This window comes from Ailuropoda melanoleuca, chromosome 13, assembly GCF_002007445.2.
Source record: "Ailuropoda melanoleuca isolate Jingjing chromosome 13, ASM200744v2, whole genome shotgun sequence".
NCBI lineage: Eukaryota > Metazoa > Chordata > Mammalia > Carnivora > Ursidae > Ailuropoda > Ailuropoda melanoleuca.
The window spans coordinates 18,594,487-18,617,147 of record NC_048230.1 but is presented as its reverse complement, the minus strand read 5'-3'; positions in this window follow the sequence as shown (position 1 = coordinate 18,617,147).

Below are 22,661 nucleotides of genomic sequence, written 5' to 3'. Positions count from 1 at the left end.
TCTTCATAATTAATTGGCCTGTTTAAGAAATCAATTTCTTCCTGTTTCAGTCTTGGTAGTTTATAGGTTTTAAGAAGGCCTCCATCTCTTCCACATTGCTTAATTTTTTGGCATATAGCTGTTGATAAAAGTTTCTAATAATCCTTCCACTTTCATTGGTGTTGGTTGTNATTTCATTGGTGTTGGTTGTGACCTCTCCTTTTTCATTCATAATTTTATTAATTTGGGTCCTTTCTCTATTCTTTTGGATAAGTCTTGCCAGCGGTCTGCCAATTTTATGGATTCTCACAAAGAACCAGCTTCTAGTCCTGTTGACCTGCCCTACTGTACTTCTGGTTTCTGATTCATTGATTTCTGCTCTAATCTTGGTCAACTGCTTCCTCATGANTGTTTCAGTCTTGGTAGTTTATAGGTTTCCAGGAAGGCCTCCATCTCTTCCAGATTGTTTAGTTTTTTGGCATATAGCTGTTGATAAAAGTTTCTAATAATCCTTGCAATTTCAATGGTGCTGGTCGTGACCTCTCCCTTTTCAGTCATAATTTTAATAATCTCAGTCCTTTCTCTTTGTTTTTGGACAAGTTTTGCCAGTGGTCTATCAATTTTATGGATTCTCTCAAAGAACCAGCTTCTAGTCCTGTTGATCTGCTCTACTGTGGTTCTGGTCTCTAATTCATTGATTTCTGCTCTAATCTTGGTCAACTCCTTCCTTGTCAGTGGGTTAGGCCTGTCCCTCTGTTGCTGTTCCACCTTCTTGAGGTGAGAATATAAAAACTGCATTTTAGATTTTTCTATTATTTTCTGTGAGGCTTGGATGGCTATGTATTTCCCCCTTAGGACTGCCTTTGCGGTATCTCATAGGTTTTGGACCATTGTGTTTTCATTCTTTTTGGTCTCCATAAATTGTTAAAATTGATTTTTTATTTCCTGGTTTATCAAGTCATTCTAGAGCAGGATGGTTCTTAGTCTCCAGGTGTTTGAGTTTCTTCCAGGTTTTTCCTTGTGGTTGAGTTCCAATTTCAGAGCGTTGTGGTCTGAGAATATGCAGGGGATAATTTCAATCTTTTGGTATTGGCTGAGACNCGTTACCTTGGAATTAACTTAACCAGAGACGTAAAGGACCTATATCCTAGAAACTATAAATCACTCTTGAAAGACATTGAGGAAGACACAAAAAGATGGAAAGATATTCCATGCTCATGGTTCGGAAGAATTAACATAGTTAAAATGTCCATGCTACCCAGAGAAATCTACACTTTCAATGCTATCCCGATCAAAATACCGAGGACATTTTTCAAAGAACTGGAACAAATAGTCCTTAAATTTGTATGGAACCAGAAAAGGCCCCGAATCTCCAAGGAACTGTTGAAAAGGAAAAACAAAGCTGGGGGCATCACAATGCCGGATTTCGAGCTGTACTACAAAGCTGTGATCACAAAGACAGCATGGTACTGGCACAAAAACAGACACATGGACCAATGGAACAGAATAGAGAACCCAGAAATGGACCCTCGGCTCTTTGGGCAACTAATCTTTGATAAAGCAGGAAAAAACATCTGGTGGAATATGTTCAAAATCTACAATAAATGGTGCTGGGAAAATTGGACAGCTACATGCAAAAGAATGAAACTTGACCACTCTCTCACACCATACACAAAAATAAACTCCAAATGGATGAAAGACCTCAATGTGAGACAGGAATCCATCAAAATTCTAGAGGAGAACATAGGCAACAACTTCTATGACATCGGCCAGAGCAACCTTTTTCACGACACATCTCCAAAGGCAAGAGAAATAAAAGATAAAATGAACTTATGGGACTTTATCAGGATAAAGAGCTTCTGCACAGCCAAGGAAACAGTCAAAAAAACTAAGAGACAGCCCACGGAATGGGAGAATATATTTGCAAAGGACACCACAGATAAAGGACTGGTATCCAAGATCTACAAAGAACTTCTCAAACTCAATACACGAGAAACAAATAAACAAATCATAAAATGGGCAGAAGATATGAACAGACACTTTTCCAATGAAGACATACAAATGGCTAACAGACACATGAAAAATATGTTCAAAATCTATAGCCATCAGGGAAATTCAAATCAAAACCACACTGAGATACCACCTTACGCCAGTTAGAATGGCAAAATAGACAAGGCAAGGAACAACAAATGTTGGAGAGGATGTGGAGAAAGGGGATCCCTCCTACATTGTTGGTGGGAATCCAAGTTGGTACAGAAACTCTGGAAAACAGTGTGGAGGTCCCTTAAAAAGTTAAAAATTGAGCTACCGTATGACCCAGCCACTGCACTACTGGGTATTTACCCCAAAGAGACAGATTTAATGAAGAGAAGGGCCATATGCACCCCAATGTTTATAGCAGCATTGTCCACAATAGCCAAAGTGTGGATGGAACTGAGATGCTCTTCAACAGATGACTGGATTAAGAAGTTGTGGTCCATATATACAATGGAATATTTCTCAGCTATCAGAAAGAACGAATTCTCAACACTCAGTGGGTTAAGTATTCAACTCTTGATTTCTACTCTAAGTGAAATAAGTCAAGCAGAGAAAGACAATTATCATATGATTTCTCTCATCTATGGAACATAAGAACTAGGTAGGGGAAGAAAGGGATAAAGAAAGGGAGGGTAATCAGAAGGGGGAATGAAGCATGAGAGACTATGGACTCTGAGAAACAAACTGAGGGCCTCAGAGGGGAGGGGGGGTGGGGGAATGGGATGGACCGGTGATGGGTAGTAAGGAGGGAACGTATTGCATGGTGCATCGGGTGTTATACTCAACTAATGAGTCACCGAACTTTACATCGGAAACTGGGGATGTACTGTATGGTGACTAACATAATATAATAAAAAGACATTAAAAAAATGCAGTTTGGGGCACCTGGGTGGCTCAGTGGGTTAAGTATTCAACTCTTGATTTCTACTCAGGTCATGATCTCAAGGTCATGAGTTTGAGCCCTGCACTGGGATCCATGCTGGGCATGGAGTCCAGTTAAGATTCTCTCTCTCCCTCTCTCTCTGACCCTCCCCCTTATGCTCTCTCTCCCCAATACATAAATAAATAAATAAATCAGTAAATAAATAATAAATAAATAAAGCAACTTGGTAAGTTTGACATATTTATATGCCCAGAAATCATCACAAATATCAAGATAACAAATACATTTATCACCGTCAGAAGTTTCCTCAATACCCTTGGTAGTCCTTACCTCCTGCCCTTCTCCATTGCCCTCCTTACCCAAAAAAATGCAGATCTGTTTACAATCACTATAGATTAGTTCAAATTTTATGGAATTTTATAAATATGGTATCATACAGAACATGCTTATTTTTCTTGTTTGGTTTTAGGCTGCTTTCACTCATCAAAGGTATTTTGGAATTCATACATATTCCACTTACCAATAGTTTACCTGCTTTTTTCTGAGTAGTATCTCAATGTGTATATTTATGTTTCATTTTCTGTTCATATGTTGATGGATTTTTTATTCTATTACAGTTAAAGCCCCTGAGTATTTATGTACAAATCTGTGTATGAGCACTTGTTATCATTTTTTTGGCTTAAAAACCTAGGAATGGAATGGCTGTATCCTATAACAAATGTATGTTTAACTTTTTAAGAAACTGCCAAAATGTTTTACAGAGTAGTTATACCAATTTACCTTACCATCTCAGCAGTGTATGAGAGTTCCAATTGATCCACATCCTTGTCAACATTTAGTATGGCCATTCTTTTTAATCTTAGCCATTCTGATAGTTGTTGAGTGGTATCTCATTGTGGTTTTAATTTGGACATTAGTTTCCTTAATGATCAATTATGCTTTTCTTTTCTTTATGTACATAAATTTCTGATCTATGTAATTTTCCTTTTCTCTAAAGAACTTTTTTTTTTTTTACATTTCTAGCAAGGCAGGTCTACTGGCAACAAAGTCCCTCAGTTTTTGTTTGTCTGAGAAAGTCTTTATTTTTCCTTCAATTTTTTAAAGATTTAGTTATTTATTTTAGTTGGGGGTAGAGGGAGAGGAAGAGAGTCCCAATCAGACTCTGCAATGAGCACAGAGCCCTACTTGGGGCTTGATCCTGTGACTCCAAGACCGCAACCCAAGCTGAAACCAAGAGTTGGACACCCAACAGACTGCACCATCCAGGCACACGCTCTCCTTCAATTTTTGAATGATAATCTTGCAGGGTACAGAATTCTAGGTTTGTGCCCCCCCCCGCCAAGAAAAAAACCTTTAAATATTTAACTCCTCTCTGTTCCTACTTGTATGGTTTCTAAGTAGAAGTCAGGTGTAATTCTTACTTTTTTCCTCTATAGGTAAGGTGTGTTCTTCCTCTGGTTTCCTTGAGGATATTTTATATATCTTTGATTGTATGTAGTTTGACAATGTTATGTCCAGGTGTAGCTTTTTGAGGAATTATCCTGCTTGGTATTCTCTGTGCTTCCTAGATCTGTTTTTTAGTGTCTGACATAAATTTGGGGAAATTCTCACCCACTACTGCTTCATATATTTTCTTCTCTCTCTCTCTTTTCTCCTCTTCTGACATTCCTATTATATTGTGTATGTTACAACTTTTGTAGTTGTCCCATAGTCCTTGGATATTCAGGACTTTTTTTTCTAGTCTTTGTCATCTATACTTTTCATTTTTAGAAGTTTCAGTTGAAATTTCCTCAAGCTCAGAGAATCTTTTCTCAGCTGTGTCCAATATACTAATAAACCCATCAGAGATATTCTTCATTTCTATTACAGCATTTTTGATCTCTAGCATTTCTTTTTGCTTTTTTTTTGATTTCCATCTCTCTGCATATATTGCTTATCTGTTCTTGCATGCTATCTTCTTTATCCATTAAAGTCCTTAGCATATAAATCATAGTTATTTTAAATTCCTAGTCTGATAATTCCAACATCCATACCATGTCTATTTCTGATGCTTGCTCCATCTCTTCAAGTTGTGTTTTTTGCCTTTTGGTGTGCCGTGTGATTTTTTTGTTGATAGCCAGATGTGATGCATTGGCTAAAAGGAATTGCTATAACAGGACTTCAGTAAATGTGGTAAGGAGTACATGGAGGGGGAAGCATTCTATAGTTTGATGATTATGTCTCAATCTTTTAGCGAGCCTATGCCTCTGGATTTGACCTTCTTGGGTGTCTCAGTATTTTCCTCCCCCTTTAGAAGGGACAGAATGCCTAGAATGGGCTAGAGTTGGATATTTTCCTTCTTCGGTGAAAGATTAGAGTCAGCTAGAGTTGAATATTTCCCTCCGTCCATGTCAGTTAGGTTGTGATTGTACTACAAAAGGTTCATATAATTACAGCAATAGTTTGGTTAACTAGTTTTTTTTAGGATTTCCATTTCTCCTGCATATATTGCTCATCTGACTCTGAGATCAGGCCTTGTTAAGAAGAATGGAGTCCTCTGGTGTTTTTCAAAATGGTTACTTTTCCTCTCTCTCTGCTGGAAGCAAAGGGACTTTTCTCTATTTATAGTGGTCAAACTCCTGGAGATAAATATCACAATATTGTGTGGTTCCCTCTATGACCTGGTCCCTCTGTATTTTTAAACTCTTAGACCTGTCCACACTGAGTTTCTAGTAATTCCTATCCTGGCACTGGCTTCTGAGACAGTTTCTGCTCATGGATCTCTGCTTCTGTAAGTTGTAACTTCCTCTTTATTCTCTCAGGCTAACTAAAGCTTTGTCCATTTTCTTCACATTATTTTGTCAGATTTATACCTAAGTATTTAATTTTTATTGCCATTATAATTTTTTAGCTTCAAATCCCATTTATTTCTGGTATATAAGAAAGCAATCAACTTTTGTATATTGTTGTATTTTTTTATTTTGTTATACTTTCATATTCTAGAAGGTTTTTTTAATTATAAATTTGTTAGAACTTTCTGCATAGGTAAGTCATCTATGAATAACAATTTTATTTCGTTCCTTCCAAATTGTATACCTTTGTATCTTTTTCCTTGCTTATTGCACTAATTGGGATTCCCAGTATAATATTCAATAGGAGTATTGAGAAAGGATACCTGTTCGTCAGTCTCAGAAGGAAAGTGCCAGTTTTTCACCATTTTGTATGTTGTTAAGTTGTTCACTTTTTGTAGATGTTCCTGAACAAGTTGAAGAAGTTACCTCTATTCCTAGTTGGCTAAGAATTTTTCTCCTTACTGGGTCTGCCTTTTGTCTAATGTTTATTCTGCATTTACGGCTATGATCATATGACTTCTTGAAAAAAAGTAACTTGCAGTCATCCTATTAATAGTGGATTACATCAACTGATTTTGAATGTTAAATCAGGCTTTCATAGTTAGAAAAAATCCCACTTGTTCACAGTGAGTAATTCTTTTTACAAATTATTGGATTGGATTTGTTAATACTGTGTTTAGGATTTTTATATCTATAATCATGAAAGATGTTGCCCTGTAGTGTTCCTTTTTTGTTCTGCATCTCTGATCCATGACCTTTGTGATTATTTCTTTAGCAGTGTATAGGTTTCTCCCCTAGTTCCCTGTTCATTTCCCTAGATTCAGCTTCCCAAATATATTTTCTTGAAGCCTTGAACTCTGTTTACTTTAGGTTTTCTGTTTGTTCATTTTCTGTACATGAGAGAGTAAGGCTGGAGGGGACTGACAGGAGAATTCCCTTCCCCTTAGATGGAACAGGTTCTGGAAAAGTATTTAAGTATTTTCTCCCCTGAAGAGCTCTTTGTAATGGAAAAGACTGTGAGTATATTTCAAATGATTTCAGATGATTACTCCTCCCTCTTCTTGACAAAGCAATTAGGGAATCCTTTTCATATTCCCAAGTCTGAGTGGTATAGCTCCTGGAAGCATATCCCATGAAAGTTTGAGGTCCTCCCTACTGCTACTAAGCAATTTTTCACTCTCAAGGTAGTCCATGCTCAGCCTCCAACATTTTATCAAAATTACCACTTAAGCCTTTCTACCAGCTTATGACTACAGGACTTGTTCCAGTTACCAGTATTCAGCTACGTCTCCCTGGATACACGTGTCTCCAGGTTTTGGCTGTGGCAATTTGCCTGCATCCTCAGTTCTCTGATCCAAGAAAAGCCATTGATTTTCACTTTGTCCAGCTTTTTCTTATTGTAAGGTTGGGAGTGACAACTTCCAGACTCTATGCGTCAGATCTGAAACTAGAATTCTCTGTCCAGTGCATTTTTCATCTCAAATAGTTCTCATCTCTTGAAGTTCACGTTGAGTGTCTCCTATATAATCCAGGTATGTATTTAACTTTTTGCACATAGAGAATTCAGTGTAGAGAATGTTGAGTATATAGAATGCAGCTGTAATAACTGCTGAATGTCATAGTCTACGATTTAAGAGCCATGACATTTCTGGGTTGGTCTTGATGAATTGATTTCTCTCTTCATTATAGGTCGTATCTTCCTGGCTTTCCACCCCCCCCGTCTGATTATTTTTTGTTTGGATGACAGATATCATGAATCATACATTGTTATAGGATGGACATTTTTGTATTTCTACAAATATTCTTGAGCAGTTTTGTAGAGGCATATCAGTTACTTGGAAAAAAATTAGTATTTTAGGGTGTTGTTTTTAAGGTTTGTAAGGTGAGAGCATAGCAGTGAATAAGTGAATTAGCTGTCTAGAGATAATTATTCCAATGTCATGTCAATACAGAACACTGTTACAGCTAAACGTTTTAGGCAGCTTCTACATGCATGTCTTGACCAAGGCTTAGCTGACGACTAATGGGAGACCCTACGCAGATATCTGGAGTTCTCTTTCTATGCATCCTTCTCTTCATAGTATTTGTCTTCATCAGACACTAGTTCCATGTCCTCAACTAAGGGATTGCACAAGGCTCTGCCTGCATTTCCTTTCCCTGGATACAGCTTAGAAACTCTCAAGGCAGTAAACTGGGGCAATCTCAGGACTTACCTCATTTTTTAAACTCTCAGGAATCACTCTCCTTAGTTGCCTCATATCTAGTGTCTTGAAAACTGTTGTTTCATATATTTTGTCCATCTGTTTCAGGTAGGAGGACATATCTAAATCTGGTTATTCTATCTTGGCTGCAAACCAAATCCCTTTAATAATATTCTAAAATACATTAGAATTATATGCACACATGTACACATATATACATATCCATTTAGTAGAAATACATATGTATTTTTGCTTATTCTAGTGTGTGTATATATTGCTCTGTTTCTCTCTACATAGATATATATCCAGCCTGTCCATGGCAAATAATAGCTTGAAGCAATTTTGTCTGTGATATCCATTAGGAGTATGAAATTAAACATTTGAAATATGAAAAGTATGTGTGTATATAACAGAAATGCTCCTTTCTCCTCGTGTCTTGAAACAAAACAAAAAAGAACCTGCTTTATTTGATAATGGGATAGTTAAAAAGTCATCTGTTCTTGGGGTTCACTAAGCAGCATTCTAACAGCACAGAGGCATGTAACTTAGGTGAGAAAGATTCTGGAATATAGGTCTGAATGTTATTTTTTCTCTTTTTGCTACTGCCCAGACTTTGGCTTTGGCACAGTATCCATTCACAATGTATTTCCCTGTGTCACCAACCTAGATTTCATTTATATTATCTATCATTTTAGTCTCTGAAATAGAAAAGAACTTACCTGCCTCATCATTTCTAGGAATATATATATATATATATATATATAGACCCAGAAGATTATATTTGGAGGGATGTATCCCTTAACACTAAAGACTAATTGCATTACCACTTTACCGTTTCTGGTCAATAGAAATTTATTTCTTTCAGGAGGACTCTGATAAATAAAACTCTAGAGACTTTGAACTCAGCTTAGTTTCCTAAGTAGTTTATTTTTTAAATTTTGCTCCTAAAGAGTTTTAATCACTTAAAAGTGGAATAGGTAGCTTCTAGTAACTTCTCTGACCAGGTAGAAAGTTAAAAACTTAAATCACCAAATAGGATTTTTTCTACATGTTGTTTGAGCCAAATTGAGATTTAAATATACCTAACCACTTAATATTAAACTGAGATGATTTTTAATAGAACACCTATTTTCCATTTAAGAATTAATCAGATTTTGACCAAAATATTGGGAGAAAATCATTAGGAAGCTCAGCATTGTGTCCTTTTTTCAAATATTGATCACGTGGCCCCATATGACTCACAAGAGAGGGGGTACAGATTGTGGCCAAAGGAGTCTTAACATGAATGAAAATCTTTCTTGACCACAGAAAGTAGAAGAAAGAATTATTTTCCACTACCCACAGAACATAGCACTGCTTGCTCACACAAATTATTTTGTATATCTCTTCAGGGCAGAGGTCCTCAACTATAAATATTGTGGGAAATTGTGTTTGATATCCTTTATACCTTTGCAAATCAAGGTAATTCCTTAATTGTGATATAAAGAAGTAAAAGAAATATACTTTATACTATATTAATATGTATTTAAATATGTAAATACTCAGGCTTAGCTATACTAGAGCACATAATGAGTTATCCAGATGCTCAAACATGTATAGGGTCACTGTGACTATCATGATTTATACAGACTTAGGTTCTTAGATTACAGACTTAGTTCTAGATTCACATAATTATAATTAGGTATTTCACTTATATGAATCCTTTGGGACTTTTGAAATGCATGTAGGATGCAAAATAATTGTTTATTGTTCTGTTTGTCCCTTGCATTATGGGATATCTTACATTCCTGGCACCTGCCCACTGTATGCAAATTACACCTAATCATGTGGGAATAAAAATGTCCCCAAATGTTTGGACAAAAGTCCAAAACAATGTACTGTCACTTCTGAGAAATATTTCTTTTAGAGTTTGTGTCTATAAGGACAACTTGAAGGACATCAGTGTTACTATAGTGGGGACAGGCAGCCTGGGTACTCTACTGCTCGTAGATATCATCTGGACCACATGGAGTTGAGGAACAAGAGAGACCTGAGCTCTTGAGAGACAATTAGAAAGACTTTGCATTGAGACCAAAGGTTGATGGGAATTTGGGCCTACCCAGGTGGGCCCAAGAGTAGTTATTTTAATTTTATCTATATTCTTAGCTGGTGAGGCTAGAAACTCTCCTATTACATTTATATAGACAATTATCCATCATTTATATCTTGAAGAAGGGTTTGTATATTTATGTTCATACATGTGAAGTCATAAATGCATAGACCTACTATTTAATTCAACCAACTTCTATTGAGAGCTTACTCAGCATCTGTTATCATGGTATATAAATGGAAGCAAATGAAACCCTTTTCTCAAACCCCATTGAGTATACACAAACAGGACAAAATTAGTTCCCTTCAGTAGAAATAATGTGATTGGAATCTCCCTTTAACATCTTAAAAAACAGGAATGGGGCTGTCACCTGCTGTAGAGTTTTTTTAAAAATGACTGTTAATGTTTTCCCACATTGCCATTATATTAAATATGGGTGAAATATTGGTTTCCAAACAAAATGTAGCTCTAAAGAACAAAACAGATTCAATATTAGAATAGTCATTTATTCAGTATATTGTTTTCTATTCATGTAGTTGTTAGAAGAATTTAGTACTCTTGAGAAATCAGATATTTGTAGTTGTCTCGTCTCATACCTTGTAGAGTTCCAAAGAAGCAATTCTATTTCCTGTTGACTATGTTTCATAAATTAAAGAAAGCATCAGAGACCATTTCACTTGGAGTGACATAGTGGCTGCCAATGTGCTATGATTTGAGAAGAATAAGAGCTCCCTACCATTTTGTTCCTTTAGCTGATTCTACCATGATCTCAGAAATTCATGTCAATTATTCATAAGGTCCTCCCACTTAAAGTTAAATGTTCTTTGAAGGTGATATTAAATGGATATTTAATTATTTTTCTTAAGCTGATTTATGAGACTTAATTGCCTGACAGAATCCAAAGAGTATAGCAAAGAAAAATTCAGACTTTTACTAGCGACAGAGAAAATAGGAGGGAATCAAAAATCCTAAGTGAGGACCAAAGTGAGAGGGCAAACCACTTATATATTAGTTAATCAGCATTTATTTAACACTTGCTTTGTGCCAGGCATATTTTTAGCCTCATGAGTTATACTAGTGTAAAAGATAGACTTAACTCTTATTGCATAGGAGCTTAAAATAAATCTAGAATAGGAGTTGTGATATGAGAAGATGGGTCTGGAATTTTAGCTGGATTGGAGATTGGTCAGGGAAGAACTTGCTGAGAAGTGTACTTTTGAGTAATGTTTTAAACAAAGTGAGGGTTCCTAAGCTATGCAGATATCTGGGGAAAGTACATCTCAAGCAAAGGAAAGAGCAGGTGCAAAGACTCTATGGCAGGTATTTAGTTAATATATTTAAGGAACAACAAGGAGGACCAAATGAATACATATAAGATAATGAAAAAGAAAGAAAGAAAAACAGTTGGAGGTAAAATTAGAGGGTAATGGGGGACTTGAAGAATCCTGTATTCATAATAAGTACTTTGACTCTCAGATGGATAGCTGTTGGGGTGTTTTTTGCATAGGAGTGTCATGATCTCATTTATATTAAGAAAATCACTTTGTCAGGATTAGAGAGATAGAAGGGAGAATATATAGCAAGTTAATGACATAATCCAAGCTGGAGAAGATGTTGGCAGAGGGGTTACTAAGAAGTGGGTCAGCTTTTGAGTTTATTTTCAGGGTGGATCTAACAGGATTGTTGAATGATCTTAAATGAGCTGTGAGAGAACAGTATTGGATGACATCAAGATTCTTGCTTGAGCAACTGAAAGAATGGAGTTATCACTAAATGATCTGAGAAATACTTCTGGTGGACATCCTGAAGGCATACCCTTAGTTCAGTTTTGGATAAATTAAACTTGATCCACCCATTTCATGTCCAAATAGACATGTTGAGTGAGCAGTTGCACATACAGGTGTAAAGTTCAAGGCAGTAATCCAGCCTGGAGATAGAAATTTGTCATGTACACAATTTAAAGCCACAAAATGGAGTTGGATCACCTTATATATGGAAATAGAAATACATGGAAATGAAAAGAAGTTCAACATCAGAAGTTGGGAAGATGAAGGAAATTCAGCAAGAAGTCCGGAGGAATTACCAGAAAGATGATTAAAAACTGGACAAGTGGGTGTTCTGGAAGGCAAAGGAGTGTGATATTTTAGGGCAGAATGAATGATGAACTGTGTCAAGTGCCCTTGATAGGTCAGTAGAGATGGCCATGTGGGAAGAGGGCAGAGTTAGCTGAAAAATATTAGATACTGGAAGTTTATGGAAAGAGGGGGGACTGACAAAGGAGATGGGAAACCTTATCTATTACACAGTGCTCCTGAAGATTGATCAGGGAAACCTAGAGATCTTGACTTTTACTTTCATCTCCAAATAATTCCCATGTTCTGTTAATTCTTCCTTAACATTAGCTTTTGAGTGTTCCCTTTCCATTTAATTAATCTGTCACCAATTTGGATCATACCTTTATCTTCAAAGACTACACAGTCCCCCAAATGGTATAGTTTGTCTTGTGGGCCAGGTAGGGCCAACTTACCTACCAGAGTAAACCTAGTTCTTGGGGTCCATGATACTTTTAAGGTTCCATGAAAATGTTTTAATTTCTTTTAAAGTCAGAAGGAAAGAAAATGAACTTTTAAAGGAATTTTTTATATTACAATGCTAATATATTTGTCTTTATACTAATGTAATTGTGACAGATTACAAATATGTGTAAACAAAGGGACCATAAAGAAAAAAGTGTGGAGGGCCCTTGAAAGACATGATGTGCCCCTGCAGCTATACGTATTCTGCCCTGCAGCAAGGCAATATTGGAGCAAAGCTTTGTTCAAGGCATTTCCATCCTTCACGTGCTTCCATGGAAAAATGCCTCATACTGAGTAAGAGCAAACTCTTTAGCCTCTAAATGACCTTCCTCAATCTTTCAAAATTTGCTAGCATTCCTGCCTACTCCTCCTCTCACAGGCTCTATGCCTTAACTACACCAATTGCTTTTCTATTGTTTTTTCTCCTCTTGATTTCTAGTTCCCTGCCTGATTTGATCTTTTGACCTCACCCTATATATCAATATACAACAATGTGACTATTGTTGACAATAAAGTATCATATACTTGAAATTTGCTAAGAGGGTAGATTTATGTCTTGTCATCACAAAAATTTTTGAAGAATGATAACTTTGAGATCATGGATATGTTAATTAGTTTGATTGTGGTGAATATTTTATAATGTATTTTTAAACATCATATCAAGTTGAACACCTTAAATATATACAATTTTTAATTGTCAATTTTACCTCTATGAAACAGGAGAAAAATCATAATTTCACATCCTTAAAACCAATATATTTTAAGTATTCCTTCAACTCTTTTTTTTAGTGAAGATATGAGAAATATATTTTCTATGAACAAAATCATGTATTTGTTTTCAGTATAAGGGTTTGTTGCATACAAAAAAATACCCGTTTTCACTACCTAAAAATAAATGAACAAGTGAAAAATGTTATAAACATTAGAGGTTCCTGTATAAGAAGGAAAATGGCTAAACTGCTCTTTAATATGACCTAGGGGCATGTGGTCAAGGGAGTATGTGACTGGTGGAGCTCACCTCTAGGCATATTGAGTGCTGGTCTGATAAGAAAACATCTTTCATTAAAACATTGTGGAAAAAGATGATTTTTGCAAACTACTTATTTACCTTTTGCGTGTTTTGCACACGTGTTGATTTATGGTTTAATCAATTAAATTGCTCCCCCACCCCTCTCATTTATACAGTCAGTTGCTAAAAGGTAAGATTTATGGAAGGTTAACTAACAAAAAAGACACCATGAATTTTAAGGAATGGTCCCATCTGATACATTACACTAAAACATTTGAAGGTTGGTTTAAATAAATAGTCACTGGAGTTGAATATCACTTCAGCTCATTGCTTTATTCCTATCTCAATAATCTTTATGGTTCCCATACCAGGACTGTGTAGATTTCATATGCAAAATAATTCATTAATGACAAATAGATTTTTGTTTGGTTGGCTTTTGTTTTTTCATGAAAAGAGATGTCTTAAACTACCTCCTCGGAAGGAGATTTTAAAAACCACCTTGGAAACATTCAACGTCATCACATCTATTACTGGAATTCTAATAAAATAAATATTAATTTATGACTCCAACTTGCTGTATTTAAATTTAGAAGAGATAACATTCAAGCCAGGAGAAATAAACAATAAAAGAGAATAACACAGCAATGTGAAAATGATGATTTATAATTTTGCATACTTAAAACTGAAAATATGTATTGTGCAGAATGTGGCTTAATTTTAGAAAACCAAGGGGATTTTACACAAGCAGAATTAAACTAAGTAGAGGAATTTGTATTATTTTCCTTGCCCCTTAAATCCGATGTATGTTGAAGAACGTTAAGATTATTATTATTTTATCTGTCAGAACCTTACTGTAACAAAATTTTTTTCGTCTTTCCACTGTAATCGTTTAGATGGTATTAGTTTCAACTAGTGGAGATTAAGCTAAGTAAGCAAAAAGAAGACTTTTAAGAATACATGGGCATCTCTTAGAATTCAAAGAAGTGTGTATATGTGTGTAGGGGAAATGGGAGGTGCTGGTAACCTAAAAATCTTCAAGGTTTTATTTATTTCTCCAATCTGTTTCCCTCCAAGAGTCTACTATATTTGTTACTGCTGTAGCTCTCTGAAGACTCTCTCTCTTGGCATTTGATCTATATTATGAAATATGGCTGCTTCACAGAAACTGAGTTTATAGTTCTTGTCTCATGCCGACAGTTGAGAGCTTTAAAATCCATGTCCAAATACCTGGGAGAGAGAATCATCTTGGCCTAGCTCTGTATCTATTTCCTTATGTATTCAATGGGAACTGGATGACGCAGTAGAGTTCTGGCTAATAGGGGTCTATCCTTTCGGATTGGAAATTCATTAATGAGGTTTAACAAAAACTAGTCAAACTCTTCCTTCTTCCCCTCAAGAACAGAATCTTCAGAAGAAACTCAGTCTGCTCAGTGATTATCATCCACATTCCAGGCACAGCAAGTAGCACACTGTTTCTTCTGCAATAATTTATTTTCCCATCCTAAAAGCTGTATAATTTTCTAGCAAAGCTCTTTAAACCCTACATGTTCAAGGTCAGACACATAACGTAGTTAAACACCTACCTGAAAAATGTCTGCTGTAAATTCAGTGGGGAATGGGGCAGAAAGGGGAGATGGGGAAATGAGAGAGCTCATCAGGGCTTTCCAGGAGGAGATAGCTTGTACTGAGCTGAGCTCCAACTAATTTTTGTTTTCCAGGAGTGCTGACTATGGCAACAGATCTTATGATTTTTCTGGGGGTTTTCAAAATTCAGATCCTGAGGTGACATTTTCCTCTTTGAAGGTTTGAGGGACTCATTCAATTAAAAATTAATAGGTGAACAATGTTTGAGGACTGAATGCAACTCACTGGCAACCAGTTTGTGAATTCTGATAAACATGCTTATTAAATCAATGATTGAATGAGTAGGTGAATAATTTATATTCCTTTGGTAACACTGATTGCTTATCCCAACAGAAATGTTGGCCAAGCCCTCCTGCAATGTCCATGTCTTAAAGAGGGCAAACTTTCAAGATGTAACTAAAAGTCTCAGCAGTTTGTAAAGGAAGTAAATTTATCTGCCAAGATAAGCTTATCTCCTGCATGAACATGTTTTTCTAAGACTTAACCTGGCCACTTTGAGCAATTCAACATAGGTTAACCTATTGATTATAGGCCAACCAATACAAATCCATTGCTAATCATAACGTTTAGGGAGACGACGTAGTAGGAGAAGAAAACAAGTCTTGCTAAGGAATATAAATGGAGCAGAGTTGGTGCTGAATCCTTAGCAAATTGCCACTTAGGCCATTGGAGCATGAAAAGCTTTGTGACTGTTCCGATAGGTGTCAGCCAAGTGCCACCTGAGCCGTTCTGACAAAACTAAATTAGCATGTTACAGCTTCCTCTTTCACCTATGAACTAGAGCAGTGCTATTTCAGACTGAGAAACCATCCACCTATTATATAATAGCGAGGCAATATATCTGCTTTGGGAAATGGAGGACGGTTGATATTTTAAAGGGTGGTAAACTTAGGATACTGCCAAATAGTTCAGGAACTTCCTTAAAAGATTCCTGCTCTTGCATTGGCCAGTAGGTTGACATACTGTACAAAGCCTCCATTTTAATTATCAGCCAGACCTCTGAGCATATTAACATTTAATCCATGAACAATACATTTCTTGAAAAGCTTTTTCCCTTTGGGATCATATCTTATAATTTCCAGATGACCTCTTCCCTATTCTTTATGATAAGGGAAATGGCATTTCTAATGAGCATACTTGTCTCATGTCTTGTAGGATCTGACTCCCAGCCCTCTGATGCCTCACATAGGCCTCAGCGCAAGAATTCAAATGGGTTAGATGGCTCTGGGGAGAAACCTTTTTAGAGAATCACTAATATTTTTGTCTTCAGTATCTCTTTTCCAGCTTTGAGATAGAAATATCCATCACAAAGAAATCACACTGAGGCCCGTGAAAGCCAAAAATGTCCTCTTATTATCAGTTAACTCTACATATCTTGGCCTGGCTGTCAAACTTCCTATATTCTTGTCTACACTTATCATCTGACTCAGTTTCTTGGTTCCCACCCCTTTGTCTCTGGCATTGTTCCTCATTTTTTTTCATGATTAACAACCTCTTCTTTCCTAGGCCCAATTCAATTTTAATATGACTTTGAATGGACATTCAGTAAAATTTGAGTATGTCTTACCTTCTGCTAATTAATTGATTATCTTTCATTCAGTCTCAAGTCTCATTTTTTCAATGAGATTTCCTTACTTAGAACTTAATTGTTTCTAAGTATTGCCATCTGTAATTCTGTCCTTTATGTTTCATACTCCACCTGATCTATTTCTTTTGCTTTTCTTCTGTTTCATTCTATTTAGGTTGTAAGTCCTGAACTAATGTCTATGTTCTCCATTCAGTATTCCCTGATTTTACTTTGGCCTATTTTTTCCCCTCCAGTCTTCTCTTCCGTTTTTATTGACATCTATTCACTCATTGACACTATCTGTATCTTGATATTTTCTTGAGAATAAGTAGATCTCATAGCCCTTGAGCCCATAAGAAGCAAAAAGAAGGTACATGAAACATATTGACTGAAACTGAGTAAGAAGAATAACAAAGAAAAGAGAAAAAAAAGAGTAAAAGAGACCCCAGAAGCTCAGAAGGGATCTCAGAAATAAAAATAACGATATCAGCAACAATGTTCTTTGAATCTCAATATTAATTCTGTCACTTCAAACTTATATACAAGAGAAAAAAATGGTGTTATGTGATTATTAGACACAGCCGAAGTTAAGTGTGCATTAAGACATGTCCAGATTCACTAACATCTTAAATTTCCAAACCAGTTGGATTTTTTCACTATTGTATGTTTCCAATATACATGTCATCCCATAGATTAATTCTATCTTGTGTTGGTGGGCTGACTTTCAGGGCATCACTTGAAATACTTGGATATGAAGTGGGATTTATGATCTTGTTTTTCTGGGTTGAGAACATTAATATTTTTATTTAATTTAGCTTCTGTCACTAAGGAGCTCAGAAAATGAAACACTTTTTAAATTTTAAGTTTATTGCACCTATATTCATCTCATTTCATGAGAATGTTACAGGTCAGCGAATTACATTTCAGTTGTACTTTCCCTGTGTCATTATGTTTTTTTCAATAATCAATCATATTTAAAAATGGATGCATAACTTTTTTTTATTTGAGGAAGTAAAGAAATATTTCAAATGTGTGGGATAAAAACTTAATTAGTTAAGCTGACATTTATTAAGTCCTTGGCCTGATCAAACATAGGAGTTGTCAGTTTTACAGAAGGAGAAATGGAAATTGGATCTATTTGAAACTGCCCAGAGAATGGCATTATTAATATTTGTTTCTCTTTGTTTGCTTTTAAACATTGTTTTGCTAAAAAAAAAAAAAAGCTGGAAAAGGCAAATGTTCTGATGAGAGGTTTGGAGAGACCTGATAATTGTGTGGTTGAGGCAGTAATGGAACTTTGTTCCTGTGTGGCATTTTCTTTAAGTTTACAGCTTTACAGACTCCTACTGAGATAATACAGTCCTTCACGTATTATTGATTACAGTATGTTTGAAGAGCATATCATAGTTACAGATTCTGTTTCTTGAATATTATATGAAATGAAAATGGGTCCTGGGTTATGCATTTCTACAAATTGGTGAATTTGTTAAGCCCATTTTCCAGGCTACATTTATTATCTCTTACTAGTTTCATTTTTTAGTGCTTGAATATTACATAAAGAAATACATTTATCATATTCTATAGTGAGGATCCATGACCTCAAAATGGGAGCAATCTTCATGTTCTTCCGGAGGTGGATTATTCAACAATCTGTGGTACATCCATACCATGGAAAAATACTCAGCAATTAAATGAACAATTGAGACATACAACAACTTTGGTGATTCTCCATAGAATCCGTGAAATCTCAGAGAATCTCCAATGAAAACAGTCAGTCTTAAAAATTTACATACTGTATGATTTCATTTATATAGCATCCTTGAAATGAAAATATTATAAAAATGGGGAGCATATTTGTGGTTGCCAGGATCTAAGTAGGGTTTGGGAGTAAGAGGATAAGTGGCTATGGCTATAAAAGGGAACATGAGGGACTCTTGTGGTAATGGGACGGTTCCGTATCTTGACTATCAGTGTCAGAATCCTGGTTGTAAGGTAGTTTTACAAGATGGCACCATTAGAGATACCAGGTAAAACGTATATGCAGTCTTTCTATTCCTTACAACTGCATATGGATCTATATTTATGTCAAGATAAAAATTTTAATTAAATAATGAATTTAAAGTAATAAAACGTGCTTTTCAAAGCAACATACTTGAAAATAATCTATTATAGTTTGCTACTAATAAAGGAAATATTATGTTGGTTAATTTAAGAAAAGAATGGAATTTTTAGTTTTGAGTTTACTAGAAAGAAATTTTCCAACTCATATGTTACTTTTGTTTCAAAAGTTTCTAAAATCTCCAAAAATGTAGGGTTTTTTTTGATGTGTCAAATTATCTGGTATGTACATATGAGTATTAGAGAAGATACTTCTTCTCCATTGCCTCTACCCTCCAGTGTCTAAGAATACTTATGAAAAACTTTTATCATATTTTAAGTTTCTCTTCATAGTATTCAAATATATCCAGTAAGTTTTCAGATGATTTTATAACTGTTTATCCCATATAATAAAAAGAATCCATCCAACTCACTCTGAGGAAAACATTCCAGTTTTGATACAACATATTCACTGTGACTTGCAAATGTGGTGCAATAGAAACTCAGTATAAAAGAAAAAGAAATTGTTAAATGAGTAAATAAAATTTCAATTCATGCTCATTTGGCACACCCAATGGTAAATACACTATTGTGGACTTAAGAGTTTATTCAGAAAGTCTTGAAGTTTTCTGGCTCCTTGAATGCTCAGGTGAAGGTGTTTCAAAGAGAAACCAGTGAGTTCAGGTTTAACACAGTGCCTAATCAATCCGTCTCTGTTTACCTCTACATGAGGTTGAAAAAAAATGGCTAAACAATTTCAGGCCTGCCTTTAAAATAATAGAGACAAATGATATCTTGGTTATTAGTTTCTCTTAAATTTTTATTTATATTTCACAAGGTAAGGACTTTTCACTATGATAACAGTGAGTGAGTAGCTTTTGCTTCTTCATTACAATTCAGTGGCGTGCATTACTACAGCATGTCCTCTTATTAAACCAATTTGGCTTTTGCACCATTTTTGGTGACAAAAACCTAACAAAAAAACCCCCATTATTCTGTGGTGAAAAGAGAAGATGCTTTAAATGATAGTGTATTAGAAATGTCCTAGAAAGTTAAAGAAAATAAGCATACAGAAGCAAAGTGAGAGTATATGAGATAGATTGATATAATTCATGTGCTCCTCATGCATTCCCTATTTTGAAAAATTACCTCCATTTCACTGAGTGTCTACTCCATGTCAAATGTGGTGTTAGAAATTGAGGGTCAAAATGATGTGCTGGTGCAGTTTTTGTTCTTGTTGGATAAATTAGAGGGAAGCCATGTTTATGAAAATCACTGAAATGTAAAATTGTAATATTCTGTAATATAGAACTTCATGGACTTATGTCATTTATTAAGAGGTCATATTTGAGCTAATATTTAAAGAATATGTCGGAGTTAATTGGTAGCCGGAAGGAGATTATCTCAAAGAGTGAAAATAACACAAAGAACCTGATGTCAGGAGGATATATATTCAGGAGCTGAAAAGGAGTTTAATGGCAGTGTAGATAGAATGAAGGAGGGGTAATTGAGGTAATATGAGCAGGGATGTTCTGATGCTGGATTTAGTATGCAATATTTTTGTCTGGATATCATTCTTAAAAATTTTACCTCAAGTGAAACAGTTATAAAACTCTCTAATCTATAAAACTGCTTATAAATTATGGTATCCTAGACTGAATCGGATGAGTAGCATTAGAAGCTAGCAGCATAATTAAGAACATAGGTCATAAAAGTGTCTTCTTTATTTTTGTTGAAAATAAGGATCATTTTATTTTTTAATTAAAAATACTCTAAAATTAATCTATACAAATGACATAAGTTCAAATAAAGCAAAGGAGAATATAATGAAAACAAAGTCTCTTTCACATCCCAGATACCCGGGTCTTCTCCTCAAAATCACTGTTAACATTTTCTTGTTGTTCTTCAAGCAGTTGGCTTTTCATCTAAAACACAGCTGATAGACGAATAGATTTTTCTTTATTTTCCAAAAACTTAGGCGTGCTACATGCTCTGGTCCACAGTTTTATTTTAAGCATATATGTTGGTGATATTTTTATATCAGCGACATATATTTATATGATATTTCTATTTTATATTGTACTGTAAAAATATATAACACTACCCTATTGATAGTCATAGATTTTCCCCTTTTTTTTGTTTTACTGTTTTCCTCTTCTGTTTTTCATATTGTAAAACGATGGTATACATAACCTCATTGCTCACCTTTCTTTGCATACTTTTAATAATGATAAGCACTTATAGCACCTACTTCATAACAGGCACCCCTCTAAAGTATTAAATATGTAATTAAATAATTCAATCCTGGGAAGAGGGTACTCTAGGTTATTTCCATTTTGTATATGGGGGAAATGAAGAGAAATTTTCAACACTTTTTTAAAGTTCACACATGGTAAATGGCAGAGCTTGAATTAGAAGGTGGTAGCCTGAATGCAAAAACATTTTCCTAATATCTACATTAGATTACCTCTTGCATATTTGAACACAATATGGGATAAAACTGTGGATTAGAATCCTCAAGTCAAAAATAGGTGTACTTTTCAATTTGCTATACAACTTCCTTTTTTCCCTTCCAAGAGATTTCATCAATTTGTAATTCTATCAATAATGTATTTCCTTCAGCTCTGTGTACACTATCCAGTATTTTGGTAGCTGTCTGTGTGGTAAAAAGAAAGTGTTTGGTTATTTTTATTTTTCTAATTATGTTGTGTGTGAGTTCATAAATTGCCTATTGTATTTTCCACTGCCTTGTAAACCTCTGTTCCTTAATGATTAAAAGGTAAATGAACCTTGAAACACCATCTCTGTCAATGAATATGTACCTCTACGTATTTTAATCTATGTTTTAACTCTTTATTTTGGCTGGAAGTCCCTGCCTATTTTTCCACCACACTCAAGTACTTTTAATTAATGTGATTTTATGATAATTGTAGCAACCTAGTCTACCATTTTTTTAATTGTTAAGATTTTTTTTTCTCATATGCTTGTTTTTCTATAGTGGCTTGACTTTCAGCACGTCATCCTGAGGGAAAGTTGTAGTTGTTTTATTCTTAGTAAGGAAACATGATGATGTCAAAGGTAGTCCTCTTTTCCTAGAGTAAAACTAAAGCTCTAGGCTGGGATTTGGAGAGTGGGGAGAAAGCCCCTATCTTCTTGGCCATGCTTTCCTAGAAGAGAGCACCCATGCAAGAGGTTCCATTGCATATACCTTGTAGTTCAGGGAGAGTGAATGGTTAAGTTTCCAATGCCACAAATGCTCACCTACTGAGATTTAGTAGATTTTCCTGAATGAATGTTTCTCCATTTGTTGTATGGCCTTAGAACAATTCCCAGAGATTTTATTTTTTTTAAGATTTTTTATTTATTTGTTTGAGAGAGAGAGTGAAAGAGAGAGAGTGTACACAAGCAGGGGGAGCAGCAGAGGCAGAGGGAGAAGCAGACTCCCCGCTGAGCAGAGAGACAGATACGGGGCTCCATCCCAGGACCCTGGGACCATGGCCTGCGCCGAAGGCAGACACTTAACTGACTGAGCCACCCAGGCACCCCCAATTTCCCGAGATTTTAAATGATTGTAGTTTTAAGTTGTTTTTTGTCTTGTCTTTTCTGAGAAAATGTTCTTCCATTCTGTGTGTAGATTTCTGGTTTAAATTTTTTTTTAAGATTTTATTTATTTATTCGACAGAGATAGAGACAGCCAGCGAGAGAGGGAACACAAGCAGGGGGAGTGGGAGAAGAAGAAACAGGCTCA